The sequence below is a fragment of the Schistocerca piceifrons genome, chromosome 2 (assembly GCF_021461385.2).
Source record: "Schistocerca piceifrons isolate TAMUIC-IGC-003096 chromosome 2, iqSchPice1.1, whole genome shotgun sequence".
Taxonomy (NCBI): domain Eukaryota; kingdom Metazoa; phylum Arthropoda; class Insecta; order Orthoptera; family Acrididae; genus Schistocerca; species Schistocerca piceifrons.
Window position 1 is genome coordinate 452,342,111 of NC_060139.1, and position 14,682 is coordinate 452,356,792.

General features: G+C 42.3%; 1 protein-coding gene across 2 annotated transcripts in view; it reads right to left on the reverse strand.

Annotated features, from left to right (window-relative positions):
- LOC124777017 (probable serine incorporator) overlaps positions 1–14,682 on the reverse strand; it is a 114,585-nt gene that overhangs the window by 87,045 nt on the left and 12,858 nt on the right. The gene's annotated exons all lie outside the window — the stretch shown is intronic.

Genomic DNA, 14,682 nt, shown 5'->3' on the forward strand with positions numbered 1-14,682 from the left:
TCAGAGGAGGACAGTACATCTGTTTCCACACATATCCAAAAAAGAGACTTGGTACTATGAAAACATCTAGTAAGCCATGATACAGACGGACTCCCTCACAGGCAACAAAACAAACCGTATAAACTGAATTTCATAAAAAAATGGCCTGACAAGTTATTCAAACTATTTGCAGAACTATTGAGATATTTATCAATGTCTTGAGTTTGAAAAGCATGTTCCTCATTTCCAGACAGGTGAAGTATATTGTTAATTGTTATAGTCCATAGTATTATTTAGTGATTTTTTGAGGGGAAAAGTGGGGGGAGGGGTAGTGGGGCAGGAAGGGGCAGGTGGGAGGTCAGATGACGGCACGCTCCATTGCATCTGCTTCGAAGGATAGTCTGAAGGAGTAGCACATGCTGATGTTGTTGCTGTTATCATCTTCAGTCTGTAGACTGGTTTGAGACAGCTCTCCACGCTCCTCTATCCTGTGCAAGCTTCTTTATTTCCAAGTAACTACTTGCTTTCCTTGCCATTGCCAGTCTACGTTTCATATCCTCCCTACTACAACCATCATCAGTTTTTTGCTCCCCACAAAGCAAAACTCATCTACTACTTTAATTGTGTCCTTTCCTAACCTAGTTCCCTCTTCATCATTGGTTTAATTCACCTACATTCCATTATCCTCATTTTGCTTGTGTTGATGTTCATCTTATATCCTCCTTTCAAGACACCATCCATTCTGTTCAACTGCTCTTCCAAGTCCTTTGCTGTCTCTGACAGAATTACAATGTCATCGGCGAACCTCAAAGTTTTTATTTCTTCTTTTAATACCTACTCCAAATTTTTCTTTTGTTTCCTTTACTGCTTGCTCAATATATAGATTGAATAACATCAGGGATAGCCTAAAATCCTGTCTCACTCCCTTCTCAACCACTGCTCCCGTTTCATGCCCCTCCACCCTTATAACTGCCATCTGGTTTCTGTACAAATTGTAAATAGCCTTTCACTCCCTGTATTTGACCCCTGTCACCTTCAGAATTTGAAAGAGAGTATTCCAGTAAACATTGTCAAAAGCTTTCTCTAAGTCTATAAATGCTAGAAATGTAGGTTTGCCTTTCCTTAATCTATTTTCTTAAGATAAGTCGTAGGGTCTGTATCGCCTCACATGTTCCAACATTTCTACAGAATCCCAACTGATCTTCCCCGATGTCGGTTTCTACCAGTTTTTCCACTTGTCTATAAAGAATTCGTGTTAGTATTTTGCAGTCGTGGCTTATTAAACTCATTTCGGTAATTTTCACATCTGTCAACATCTGCTTTCTTTGGGATTGGAGTTATTATATTCTTCTTGAAGTATGAGGGTATTTCGCCTGTCATACATCTTGCTCACCAGATGGTAGAGTTTTGTCAGGACTGGCTCTCCGAAGCCTATCAGTAGTTCTAATGGAATGTCATCTACTCCCAGGGCCTTGCTTCGACTTAGGTCTTTCAGTACTCTGTCTAATTCTTCACGCAGTATCATATCTCCTATTTCATCTTCACCTACATACTCTTCCATTTCCATAATATTGACCTCAAGTACAACACCCTTGTATAGACCCTCTATACACTCCTTCCACCTTTCTGCCTTCCCTTCTTTGCTTAGAACTGGGTTTCCATCTGAGCTCTTGATATTCATAGAAGTGGTTCTCTTTTCTCCAAAGGTCTCTCTAATTTTCCTGTAGACAGAATCTATTTTACCCCTAGTGAGATAAGCCTCTACATCCTTACATTTGTCCTCTAGCCATCCCTGCTTAGCCATTTTGCACTTCCTGTCGATCTCATTTTTGAGACGTTTGTATTCCTTTTTGCCTGCTTCATTTACTGCGTTTTTATATTTTCCCCTTTCATCAATTAAATTCAATATTTCTTCTGTTACCCAAGGATTTCTACTAGCCCTCGTCTTTTTACCTATTTGATCGTCTGCTGCCTTCACTACTTCATCTCTCAAAGCTACCCATTCTTCTTCTACTGTATTTCTTTCCCCCATCCCTGTCAATCGTTCCCTTATGCTCTCCCTGGAACACTCTACAACCTCTGGTTCGTTTAGTTTATCCAGGTCTCTTCTCCTTAAGGGGATACGGAATCACCTATCCCCGCAATGTTAATATATGCCTACTATAGGGAACATTTTCTCACAAACTACTGGAGACAGAGAGGTAAAAATTTTACTGTATGTGCATTCATATGTTACAACAATACTGAAACAACAGTTTATTGTCAAAGTATTTTCTTACAGAGATATTGTACATTTATTTTTAAGTAAATTTTTTCCATCGCTTTTTACTAGACTATCACCCCTAAGTCTTTTGTAAATCAAGTAATTAAAAAATCGTTGTTTCAGTATGTAATAGGGACCTATGTCACTACGTCATAAAAATTTCAGACTACTAGGTTGACCAGTACCTGAGATAATGTTCCTAGATGAAGTAAAAAGTAAACTTACGGGAAACGGAGAAAGAAGATTAAAACATTCCTGATCCGTAGCTAATACCCCCTTCACAGTCTTCATAATCATCTTCAAGTCTTCTTTTGGCACCCCTCTGCACCTGTCTTGCTTTTTTCACTAATGTCTTGATTATATTATCAGCATGCCTTAGTCTGTGCTGATCTAAAAAGAACATAGCACGTACCGTACGGGAACCAACACACATACCCAACTTTTGAAGGACCTGGCATTTAGTTATATTTCCAAGATTGAAGGTTGCCACAGCATCATACACACCAAAATGTAGTGTATTAATTCCGACAAACACTGTTTTTGGGAGACGATGCCATATCACACTATTCAAGCACTCGTTGGGGTTCTGCGTTTTTCCGTGAAGACATTTCATCAGAAGACTTCTGTCAGCCAGATCTCTGAAAATGGGCTTTATTTCTGCCATGATGGCTGATGGTAGACTGTGGTGGTGAATGTATTTCTCTCCTGTTGTTAGTCCCCTATTGTATTTACACCAGCTGTTTTCACCTATGGGGCACAAACCATGTTGTGGATGCTCATCCGTGGATGCGGTGTGGAAATATAAAGCCCATATAGCTCTCCTCATTTCTTCAAGATTGCCTGTATTTTGCCTGATTGCAAGGCCATAGCAGTTCTGAATGTGGTCTATTATGGAATCAGTCAATCTTCCTCTGCCATCCAAGGTTTTCCCATCATCTAGTTTTTTCCCTTTCATAACTGATTTTAACCTTCTCAGCCTGGCACCCATTCTCTTCTGCACATGTCCTATACATTCAAGTTTGCTTATATTTACACTGTTCCCATATGGTTTGCTTTCCAAAACTTCTTTGAATGCTTTAGAGTCACCATCTCCCAGATATTTGACATAGCGAACATTATACCACTGTGAAGAGCGATGAAAAATTTTCTTCACCCCAGCAACCTCCATGCCACCACTACTACCATAATAATTAGCAATACAGTCATCACTGTGTTCATTTTTCAGCCTGCCTGTGCACCTACAGTATTTAGACATTATTGCAACATCAATAACCTTGCCAGTATCAACACTAGTTGCTGTTACAACACCATTGTTGGAGGTGTGGCCCCTTTTCTGCCACGTGCCATCAAACGCCACTGTGAGGCCACGACTGCCGTCATTTTCTTCCACTGCTTCTTCCACAGCAACCTGCATTGACTTCTGTGCTACATCTTCAACTGCAGATCCTAGTACATAACTGTAAGCTTCAAACTTTGAAGGTGCACTTGGAAGATTTAGAACACCACATAGCATATCACCAGCTGCTTTGCCCTTACCAATTGCTCGCAATCCATAAACTAACCTAATATTTACACTATAAAGTTCAGTTTTCTTGTATCCATTATTTACAGTTACTGAAACCGAACTTGGAAACTTACAGCTGTATTTACAAACACTGCATATTAAATTAAACTGGGCAGCCAGGCCAACATGGGATTCTACTTTCAGAGAAACGTTTCCATGACATTTTTTGCAGCACAAACTGTTTTCAAGAGCTTCACACAATATATTCGTATCAGTGAGTTCAAAAACTTCATTCCCTCTATCAAGTAAATTATATTTCTCTTCCAAATCTCTTAGTTTTTTATGAGAAGCACTGTTTTCATTTGGTGTAAGTTCGTTCGGCAAATCAGTAATAAGTGGATTCACATTTTCCAACAGTGATGATGATGAACTGCTTTGCTTTGCTAATGAATCATTATTTCTTTTCTTTTGCCAGTTCACACGCTTTTTAAATACTTTTGCTTTAGCTCTAGGCATTTTCACTGCGAAAAATGAAGCACTAAATACGAAATAACTCAACAACAACTACTTTCTTATATCACACTGTTTACAAAACAGTCCCGCCACAAAGTCAAAGAGTAACTTGAGGAAACCAGAGAGAAACATTTTCGGGCAACTAGTGTATAAATAGTCGCTGGAAACCGGGATATTTGAATTCATGTCACTTTAAAGGTACTGCCAAAAAGTTCATGGTCAGCCACGAGAGACGTGTATAACTAAAGCGCAATACCCGATCTCACAAATATATAAAAATAAAATAGTTATAATTGTAGTAGAGCTATGTATGATACGTCATTTTAAAGAGGAAACATGGCAGAATATAATACGCCAATAAAAAAAAATTCGATTTTTTAACCCAAAATCCGATTCCGTATCCCCTTAAATTCTCACGTTGCAGTTTCTTCAGTTTTAATCTACAGTTCATTACCAATAGATTATGGTCAGAATCCACGTTTGCCCCTGGAAATGTCTTAAAATTTAAAACCTGTTTCCCAAATCTCTGTCTTACCAGTGTCTCCAGGCCTCTTCCACGTATACAAACTCCTTTCATTCCTTACCCCCATTCCATGTTCACCTACTACTTTTCCTTCTCTTCCTTTTTCTACTATCGAATTACGAATTACAGCACCCCCCCCCCCCCCCCACCCCCACCAAGACTATTAAATTTTTGTCTCCCTTCACTATCTGAATACTTTCTTTTGTCTCATCACACATTTCTTCATTCTCTTCATTATCTGCAGAGCTAGCTGGCATATACAATTGTACTACTGTGGTAGGTGTGGGCTTCATTTCTGTCTATGCTATAATTATGTGTTAACTACGTTGTTTGTAGTAGCTTACCTGCACCCCTGTTTTTATTCATTATTAAACCTACTCCTGCATTACCCCTATTTGATTTCGTATTTATAACCCTGTATTCACCTGACCAGAAGTCTTGTTGCTCCTGCCACCAAACTTCACTAATTCCCACTAGGTCTAACTTTAACCTATCCATTTCCTTTTTAAGTTTTCTAACCTGCTTGTCCAATTAAGGGATCTGACATTCCACATTCCGATCCGTAGAACACCAGTTTTGTTTCTCCTGATAATGACATTGTCCTGAGTAGTCCCTGCTTGGAGATCCGAATGGGTGACTATTTTACCTTCGGAATATTTTACCCAAGAGAACGCTGTCATCGTTTAACAATAAGTATAGCTACATGTCCTTGGGAAAGGTTTCCCCTTGCTTTCAGCCATTCGCAGTACCAGCACAGCAAGGCCATTTTGGTTAATGTTACAAGGAAAAATCAGCCAATCATCCAGACTGCAAGTACTGTAAAGGCTGCTGCCCTCGTCAGGAACCACACGTTTGTCTGGCCTCTCAACAGATACCCCTCTGTTGTGGTTACACCTACAGTACGACTATCTGTATCGCTGAGGCACGCAAGCCTACCCACCAATGGCAAGGTCCATGGTTCATAGGGGGGAGGGGGCACAAGTTGATATGACACACAAAACTGTCTTCACACTAGGTCTGGAGATAATGCCTGACTGTAAGGGCTTTAGTGAGACCTTCAGAATACTGAGTAGGAGACTGCCCATCACTGAAGATGCTCCACTGTCCACTCCTGGCTTTATTATATCAGACACACTTCATTGTGAAACTGATGGCAGCAATCAAAATGCCAGACTTCACATCTAGCCCACTAATAATCAGCAGCACCTGCATTTTTATAGCCATCATCCATTCCACACGAAGTTTCTATCATATACTCTGGCCCCCCTGTGGACAGCGAATCTGAAATGAGAAGCAATTCCTTGTCTGGTGTGCTGATACATCTTATTGAGGGATTCACAGTCTGGCATTATACCCAAACCTTGCCTGCAAGTAGATTAATACTCTGAACAATCCTATGAACCAGCTGTAAAGGGTCCCCTGTCCCACCTCCTATACGAAACGGAATCTATGAAAGCAGCCGTATGATTTATTAGTTCTTCTGTAATGTCTATACAGCATTTTATGTGGGCACAACAACCAGCCAGGTTGGTTGGTTGGTTTAAAATACGGGAGGGAGGGGGGTGAAGGGACCAAACTACACGGTCATCAGTCCATTGTTCCTAATGAAACAATGCCACAAGTGTGAGAATAAAACAAACAAGACATATAACACTGAACGGAAAGAAAGGAAAACCCACAAGAATGAAGGAAAGACAACAAACACTGAAAGGAACAAAAGAGGACAAGAAAACAACAGAGAGACACTAGAAACAGTAGGGTAGAACAAGAAAGCAAATTACAGTGGCTGGCTGACCACAAGAACAAAAAGGAAAAGCCAGCCACTCAGCAACACATTAAAACCTCAACCCTAAAAGCACTAGGGTGGCAGAGACAGAGGGACAAAGGACATGCGCTAAAACCTACATAGAAGTATAAAACCCACTCTCACAGATAAAATGTAAAACTAAAGCTGCTGCTGAGCCGTTGCCGAATACCGAAGGTAGGGAGCTGGGAAAGTTAAAAGTCCGCGAAAGAGGTGCCAAAAGTGGGCAGTCCAGCAAGAGGTGGACGATTGTCATTTGGGAGCCACAGCGTAACAGAGGTGGGTACTTGCGATGGAGTAGTTAACACCACCAACCAGCTGTCTACCTACAATGTTAAGCACATATGGCAAGGTACAGGTGGCAGTCCCCTGCTGAAGATGGATGCGTATTTGGCACCACCCAGTGTGACGACCACAGTGCGAAGGAAATAGAGCTGAGCATACAATACTATAGTGGGTGTTGCGCAAGTGAAGGCTGATGTTTCCTGGCACTTCCTGTGCCGGCCTAATATCGGCTGCTCCAACTGAACACATCTGACTATACCACATCCAATGTTGCAGGACATGAAAGTCCCTCACTGACACCTCGCTAAGGGCGAGGATGACTGGGTCCCTCATAATACACCTGAGACGGTTGCAAAGGGCTGAGTTGCTCGAGCATACACATGCTCATACGATGTGGAGGGAATGAAGCCCCCCTCATTGTAACAATACTGACCATCGGACTGGGCATCACGTAATTGCCCCAGCTTTTTGACAAGATGAGCTAGCACGGTTGGATCTAAATGCTGCTGCTCCCTGCTGACTTCACAGTTACAGCTGTGTTTGTATGTCACACTGAACAATCTGGAGCACAGAATGCCTACGGTGGCTGTTGTAACTGGCAATGCGCATCGAAGACGCAGAATTCGATCATGCCAGAACGGCGTATCTGAGGCTGGCCCCATGGTATTAACACCAAGAATGTTATCACATTTTGCTGCTGCTGAAGGGTGTTGGTGAAGCAGAGGCGGGAGCCAGCAGTGGCCATTGTTTGTTTCTTGGCACATTGTTCTTGGCTTCAAGCTCTCCTGGGGTTATCCAAATGAATGCCATCACCAAACTGAGGCCAAGAGCTAAGATCACACCCCAATGACAGAACATATTGCTGCATGCTTGGCTTCAGTGACTGATTCAAGACCTGTGCCACCTGTAATTCACTGCCTACTGCCCGCTCCCCCCACAACACCTCCACCACCTCCCCTGAAATACAATCCTTTGATCCCATGATCCTCCTGTCCTCAATCTTCGGGTGTCCCCATCCTGCACCCATGTCCACATACCCTTCCCTCTCCACACTTCACTCAAACCTTCCTCTCTGCGCTCCCTCTTTCTCTGATCTATCTCCCTCTCCCAGTCAACTGCCTCTTCATACATAAACACACGAGATATTAGGCTTAATATTTAACTCTAGCCCCTGAGAGAACAAAATTCGGCTCCATTTTACATGCTTCTTTAAGTTTCTTCTACCCAGTACATTTCGAGCTCTGATTTCATGTGAATGAGCATAAGTCAAAAAATGACAATTTTTATGAAAAGGACTGCAGACAATTCAGGTAGACATTCTACAGTCTGCATGGGAGCTAAGAGACAATACAGAAGTTGCTGCCAAGGAGTGAGGCTATGAATAGCTGGGATTGAGGACAGGCAAGGTAATCGGGCAGTGTATTTGCGAAAGCACAGCCTGTAGAGTATATCATGCATGGGTACTATAAAAGTTATTGAGTACCATGTTTATGAAGACAATAGCAGCAGGTGAGCAATTAACTGCTCAACCATCAGCACTATATGTGTATATAATATAGCAGTGAACAATGGTCATTGTGTATGTATTCCAAGACTTATTGTGAATATTATCTGGCATCATAAATATTATACACACTGTGTGAATACACTGCTCATAAATACCAAAGCAGTGTACCTGTGTTTTCAAACAAGACCCATATAATTCCATATGCCAGTGCACCACCATTGTTGAAATTTTAGCCTTTCAGTCCACAGTGATAAACTGACATAAGCTTGACACAGTAAGGTTTGAAAACAGCGGGAAACAGCATAATCATAACCTTTACCGAACGAAAGCGCTGGCAGGTCGATAGACACACAAACATACACACAAAATTCAAGCTTTCGCAACAAACTGTTGCCTCATCAGGAAAGAGGGAAGGAGAGGGGAAGACGAAAGGAAGTGGGTTTTAAGGGAGAGGGTAAGGAGTCATTCCAATCCCGGGAGCGGAAAGACTTACCTTAGGGGGAAAAAAAGGACAGGTATACACTCGCACACACGCACATATCCATCCACACATACAGACACAAGCAGACATATGGTCTTTAAATATGTCTGCTTGTGTCTGTGTGGATGGATATGTGTGTGTGTGCGAGTGTATACCTGTCCTTTTTTCCCCCTAAGGTCAGTCTTTCCGCTCCCGGGATTGGAATGACTCCTTACCCTCTCCCTTAAAACCCACTTCCTTTCGTCTTCCCCTCTCCTTCCCTCTTTCCTGATGAGGCAACAGTTTGTTGCGAAAGCTTGAATTTTGTGTGTATGTTTGTGTGTGTCTATCGACCTGCCAGCGCTTTCGTTCGGTAAGTCACCTCATCTTTGTTTTTATATATATATATATTTTACTACTACCATTATTATTATTGTTGTTTCTTTTCTCAGACATTATGTCTGGGCAAAAATAGAAAGTGACGCGGACCTCGATCACGCGTGACTTCCTTGTAACTGTACGGTATATGTTACGTTGCATTTAGGAACTTTCGGGTAATTGAACATGTATCAATAATTATAGATTTCTGTAGTTGTATATATATGCTTGGATGTAGCTGTATTGCGTTGACGTACTGGTGGATATTGTGTGGTATGACTCCTGTAGTTGATAGTATAATTGGTATAATGTCAACTTTATCCTGATGCCACATGTCCTTGACTTCCTCAGCCAGTTGGATGTATTTTTCAATTTTATGACCTGTTTTCTTCTGTATATTTGTGGTATTGGGTATGGATATTTCGATTAGTTGTGTTAATTTCTTCTTTTTATTGGTATGATGTCAGGTTTGTTATGTGGTGGTGTTTTATTTGTTATGATGGTTCTGTTCCAGTATAATTTGTATTCATCAGTCTCCAGTACATTTTGTGGGGACGTGTTGTTTAATTAGTTTATGTTGTATGGCAAGTTGTTGTTGTATTATTTTTGCTACATTGTCATGTCTTCTGGGGTATTCTGTATTTGCTAGTATTGTACATCCGCTTGTGATGTGATCTACTGTTTCTATTTGTTGTTTGCAAAGTCGGCATTTATCTGTTGTGGTATTGGGATCTTTAATAATATGCTTGCTGTAATATCTGGTGTTTATTGTTTGATCCTGTATTGCAATCATGAATCCTTCCGTCTCACTGTATATATTGTCTTTTCTTAGCCATGTGTTGGATGCGTCTTCATCAATGTGTGGCTGTGTTAGATGATAAGGGTGCTTGCCATGTAGTGTTTTCTTTTTCCAATTTACTTTCTTCGTATCTGTTGATGTTATGTGATCTAAAGGGTTGTAGAAGTGGTTATGAAATTGCAATGGTGTAGCTGATGTATTTATATGAGTGATTGCTTTGTGTATTTTGCTAGTTTCTGCTCATTCTATAAAGAATTTTCTTAAATTGTCTACCTATCCATAATGTAGGTTTTTTATGTCGATAAATCCCCTTCCTCCTTCCTTTCTGCTTAATGTGAATCTTTCTGTTGTTGAATGTATGTGATGTATTCTATATTTGTGGCATTGTGATCGTGTAAGTGTATTGAGTGCTTCTAGGTATGTGTTACTCCATTTCACTACTCCAAATGAGTAGGTCAATATTGGTATAGCATAAGTATTTATAGCTTTTGTCTTGTTTCTTGCTGTCAATTCTGTTTTCAGCATTTTTGCTAGTCTTTGTCTATATTTTTCTTTTAGTTCTTCTTTAATATTTGTATTATCTATTCCTATTTTTTGTCTGTATCCTAGATATTTATAGGCATCTGTTTTTTCCATCACTTCTATGCAGTCACTGTGGTTATCCAATATGTAATCTACTTGTTTAGTGTGTTTTCCATTGACTATGCTATTTTTCTTACATTTCTCTGTTCCAAAAGCCATATTTATATCATTGCTGAATACTTCTGTTATCTTTAGTAATTGGTTGAGTTGTTGATTTGTTGCTGCCAGTAGTTTTAGATAATCCATGTATAACAAATGTGTTATTTTGTGTGGGTATGTTCCAGTAATATTATATCCATAATTTGTATTATTTAGCATGTTGGATAGTGGGTTCAGAGAGCAAGGCAGAACCAGAAAGGACTTATGAGTCTCCCTGGTATATTCCACGCTTAATCTGTATTGGCTGTGATGTGATATTATTTGAATTTGTTTGGATATTAAGTGTGGTTTTCCAATTTTTCATTACTATGTTTAGGAACTGTATTAATTTAGGATCTACTTTGTAGATTTCCAATATCTGTAGTAACCATGAGTGGGGTACACTATCGAAAGCTTTTTCGTAATCAATGTATGCATAGTGCAGTGACCTTTGTTTAGTTTTAGCTTGATATGTCACCTCTGTATCTATTATCAGTTGCTCTTTACATCCTCGTGCTCCTTTGCAGCAGCCTTTTTGTTCTTCATGTATAATTTTGTTCTATGTTGTATGTGTCATTAATGTCTGTGTAATGACTGAAGTTAATATTTTGTATATTGTTGGTAGGCATGTTATGGGGCGATATTTTGCTGGGTTTGCTGTGTCTGCTTGATCTTTAGGTTTCAGATAGGTTATTCCATGCGTAAGTGTATCAGGGAATGTGTATGGGTCTGCAATGTAACTGTTAAATAATTTATACCTAAAAACAAAGCGCTGGCAGGTCGATAAACACACAAACAAACACAAACATACACACAAAATTCAAGCTTTCGCAACCCACAGTTGCTTCATCAGGAAAGAGGGAAGGAGAGGGAAAGATGAAAGGATGTGGGTTTTAAGGGTGAGGGTAAGGAGTCATTCCAATCCCGGGAGCGGAAAGACTTATCTTAGGGGGGAAAAAGTGACAGGTACACACACACACACACACACACACACACACACACACACACACACACACACACACAGACAGACATTTGTAAAGGCAAAGAGTTTGGGCAGAGATGTCAGTCGAGGCGGAAGTAAAGAGGCAAAGATGTTGCTGAAACACAGGTGAGGTATGAGCGGCGGCAACTTGAAATTAGCGGAGGTTGAGGCCTGGCGGATAACGAGAAGAGAGGATATACTGAAGGGCAAGTTCCCATCTCCGGAGTTCTGACAGGTTGGTGTTAGTGGGAAGTATCCAGATAACCCGGACGGTGTAACACTGTGCCAAGATGTGCTGGCCATGCACCAAGGCATGTTTAGCCACAGGGTGATCCTCATTACCAACAAACACTGTCTGCCTGTGTCCATTCATGCGAATGGACAGTTTGTTGCTGGTCATTCCCACATAGAAAGCTTCACAGTGTGGGCAGGTCAGTTGGCAAATCACGTGGGAGCTTTCACACGTGGCTCTGCCTTTGATCGTGTACACCTTCCGGGTCCCAGGACTGGAGTAGGTGGTGGTGGGAGGGTGCATGGGACAGGTTTTACACCGGGGGGCGGTTACAAGGGTAGGAGCCAGAGGGTAGGGAAGGTGGTTTGGGGATTTCATAGGGATGAAGTAAGAGGTTACAAAGGTTAGGTGGACGGCGGAAAGACACTCTTGGTAGAGTGGGGAGGATTTCATGAAGGATGGATCTCATTTCAGGGCAGGATATGAGGAAGTTGTATCCCTGCTGGAGAGCCACATTCAGAGTCTGATCCAGTCCCGGAAAGTATCCTGTCACAAGTGGGGCACTTTTGGGGTGGTTCTGTGAGAGGTTCTGGGTTTGAGGGGATGAGGAAGTGGCTCTGGTTATTTGCTTCTGTACCAGGTTGGGAGGGTAGTTGCGGGATGCGAAAGCTGTTTTCAGGTTGTTGGTGTAATGGTTCAGGGATTCCGGACTGGAACAGATTTGTTTGCCACGAAGACCTAGGCTGTAGGGAAGGGACCGTTTGATGTGGAATGGGTGGCAGCTGTCATAATGGAGGTACTGTTGCTTGTTGGTGAGTTTGATGTGGACGGACGTGTGAAGCTGGCCATTGGACAGATGGAGGGCAACGTCAAGGAAAGTGGCATCGGATTTGGAGTAGGACCAGGTGAATCTGATGGAAACAAAGGAGTTGAGGTTGGAGAGGAAATTCTGGAGTTCTTCTTCACTGTGAGTCCACATCATGAAGATGTCATCAATAAATCTGTACCAAACTTTGAGTTGGCAGGCCTGGGTAACCAAGAAGGCTTCCACTAAGCGACCCATGAATAGGTTGGCGTACGAGGGGCCCATCCTGGTACCCATGGCTGTTCCCTTTAATTGTTGGTATGTCTGGCCTTCAAAAGTGAAGAAGTTGTGGGTCAGGATGAAGCGGGCTAAGGTAATGAGGAAAGAGGTTTTAGGTAGGGTGGCAGGTGATCGGCATGAAAGGAAGTGCTCCATCGCAGCAAGGCCCTGGACGTGCGGAATATTTGTGAATAAGGAAGTGGCATCAACGGTTACAAGGATGGTTTCCGGGGGTAACAGATTGGGTAAGGATTCCAGGCGTTCGAGAAAGTGGTTGGTGTCTTTGATGAAGGATGGGAGACTGCATGTAATGGGTTGAAGGTGTTGATCTACGTAGGCAGAGATACGTTCTGTGGGGGCTTGGTAACCAGCTACAATGGGGTGGCCGGGATGATTGGGTTTGTGAATTTTAGGAAGAAGGTAGGGGTGAGGGTGTCGGTGGGGTCAGGAGGTTGATGGAGTCAGGTGAAAGGTTTTGTAGGGGGCCTAAGGTTCTGGGGATTCCTTGAAACTCCACCTGGACATCAGGAATGGGATTACCTTGGCAAACTTTGTATGTGGTGTTGTCTGAAAGCTGACGCAGTCCCTCAGCCACATACTCAAACGATCTAGTACCACGGTCGTGGAACCCTTGTCCGCCGGAAGAATGACGACGGATCGGTCAGCCTTCAGATCATGGATAGCCTGGGCATCAGCAGTGGTGATGTTGTGAGTAGGATTAAGGTTTTTTAAGAAGGATTGAGAGGCAAGGCTGGAAGTCAGAAATTCCTGGAAGGTTTGGAGAGGGTGATTTTGAGGAAGAGGAGGTGGGTCCCGCTGTGAGGGAGGACGTAACTGTTCCAGGTAGGGTCCAATTTGGATAGTGTCTTGGGGAGTTGGATCATTAGGAGTAGGATTAGGATCATTTTTCTTCGTGGCAAAGTGATATTTCCAGCAGAGAGTACGGGTGTAGGACAGTAAATCTTTGACGAGGGCTGTTTGGTTGAATCTGAGAGCGGGGCTGAAGGTGAGGCCTTTGGATAGGACAGAGGTTTCGGACTGGGAGAGAGGTTTGGAGGAAAGGTTAACTACTGAATTAGGGTGTTGTGGTTCCAGATTGTGTTGATTGGAATTTTGAGGTTTTGGAGGGAGTGGAGCTGGAAGTGGGAGATTGAGTAGATGGGAGAGACTGGGTTTGTGTGCAATGAGAGGAGGTTGAGGTTTGCTGGAAAGGTTGTGAAGGGTGAGTGAGTTGCCTTTCCGGAGGTGGGAAACCAGGAGACTGGATAGTTTTTTAAGGTGGAGGGTGGCACGCTGTTCTAATTTGTGGTTGGCCTGTATGAGGATGCTCTGAACAGCCAGTGTGGATGTGGGAGAGGAAAGATTGAGGACTTTTATTAAGGATAGCAGTTGACGGGTGTGTTCATTGGCTGAGTTGATGTGTAGGTGAAGGATTAGGTGGGTGAGGGCAATGGATTGTTCAGTTTGGAACTGGTATATTGACTGATGGAAAGAAGGGTTGCAACCAGAGATGGGAACTAAGTGTGAGGCCTTTGGGGGTAATGCCAAATGTCAGACAAGCCTGAGAAAATAAAATATGGGAGCGTAATCAGGCTAGGGCGAAGGCATGTTTGCGGAGGGAATGGAAATAAAACTTAATGGGGTCGTTG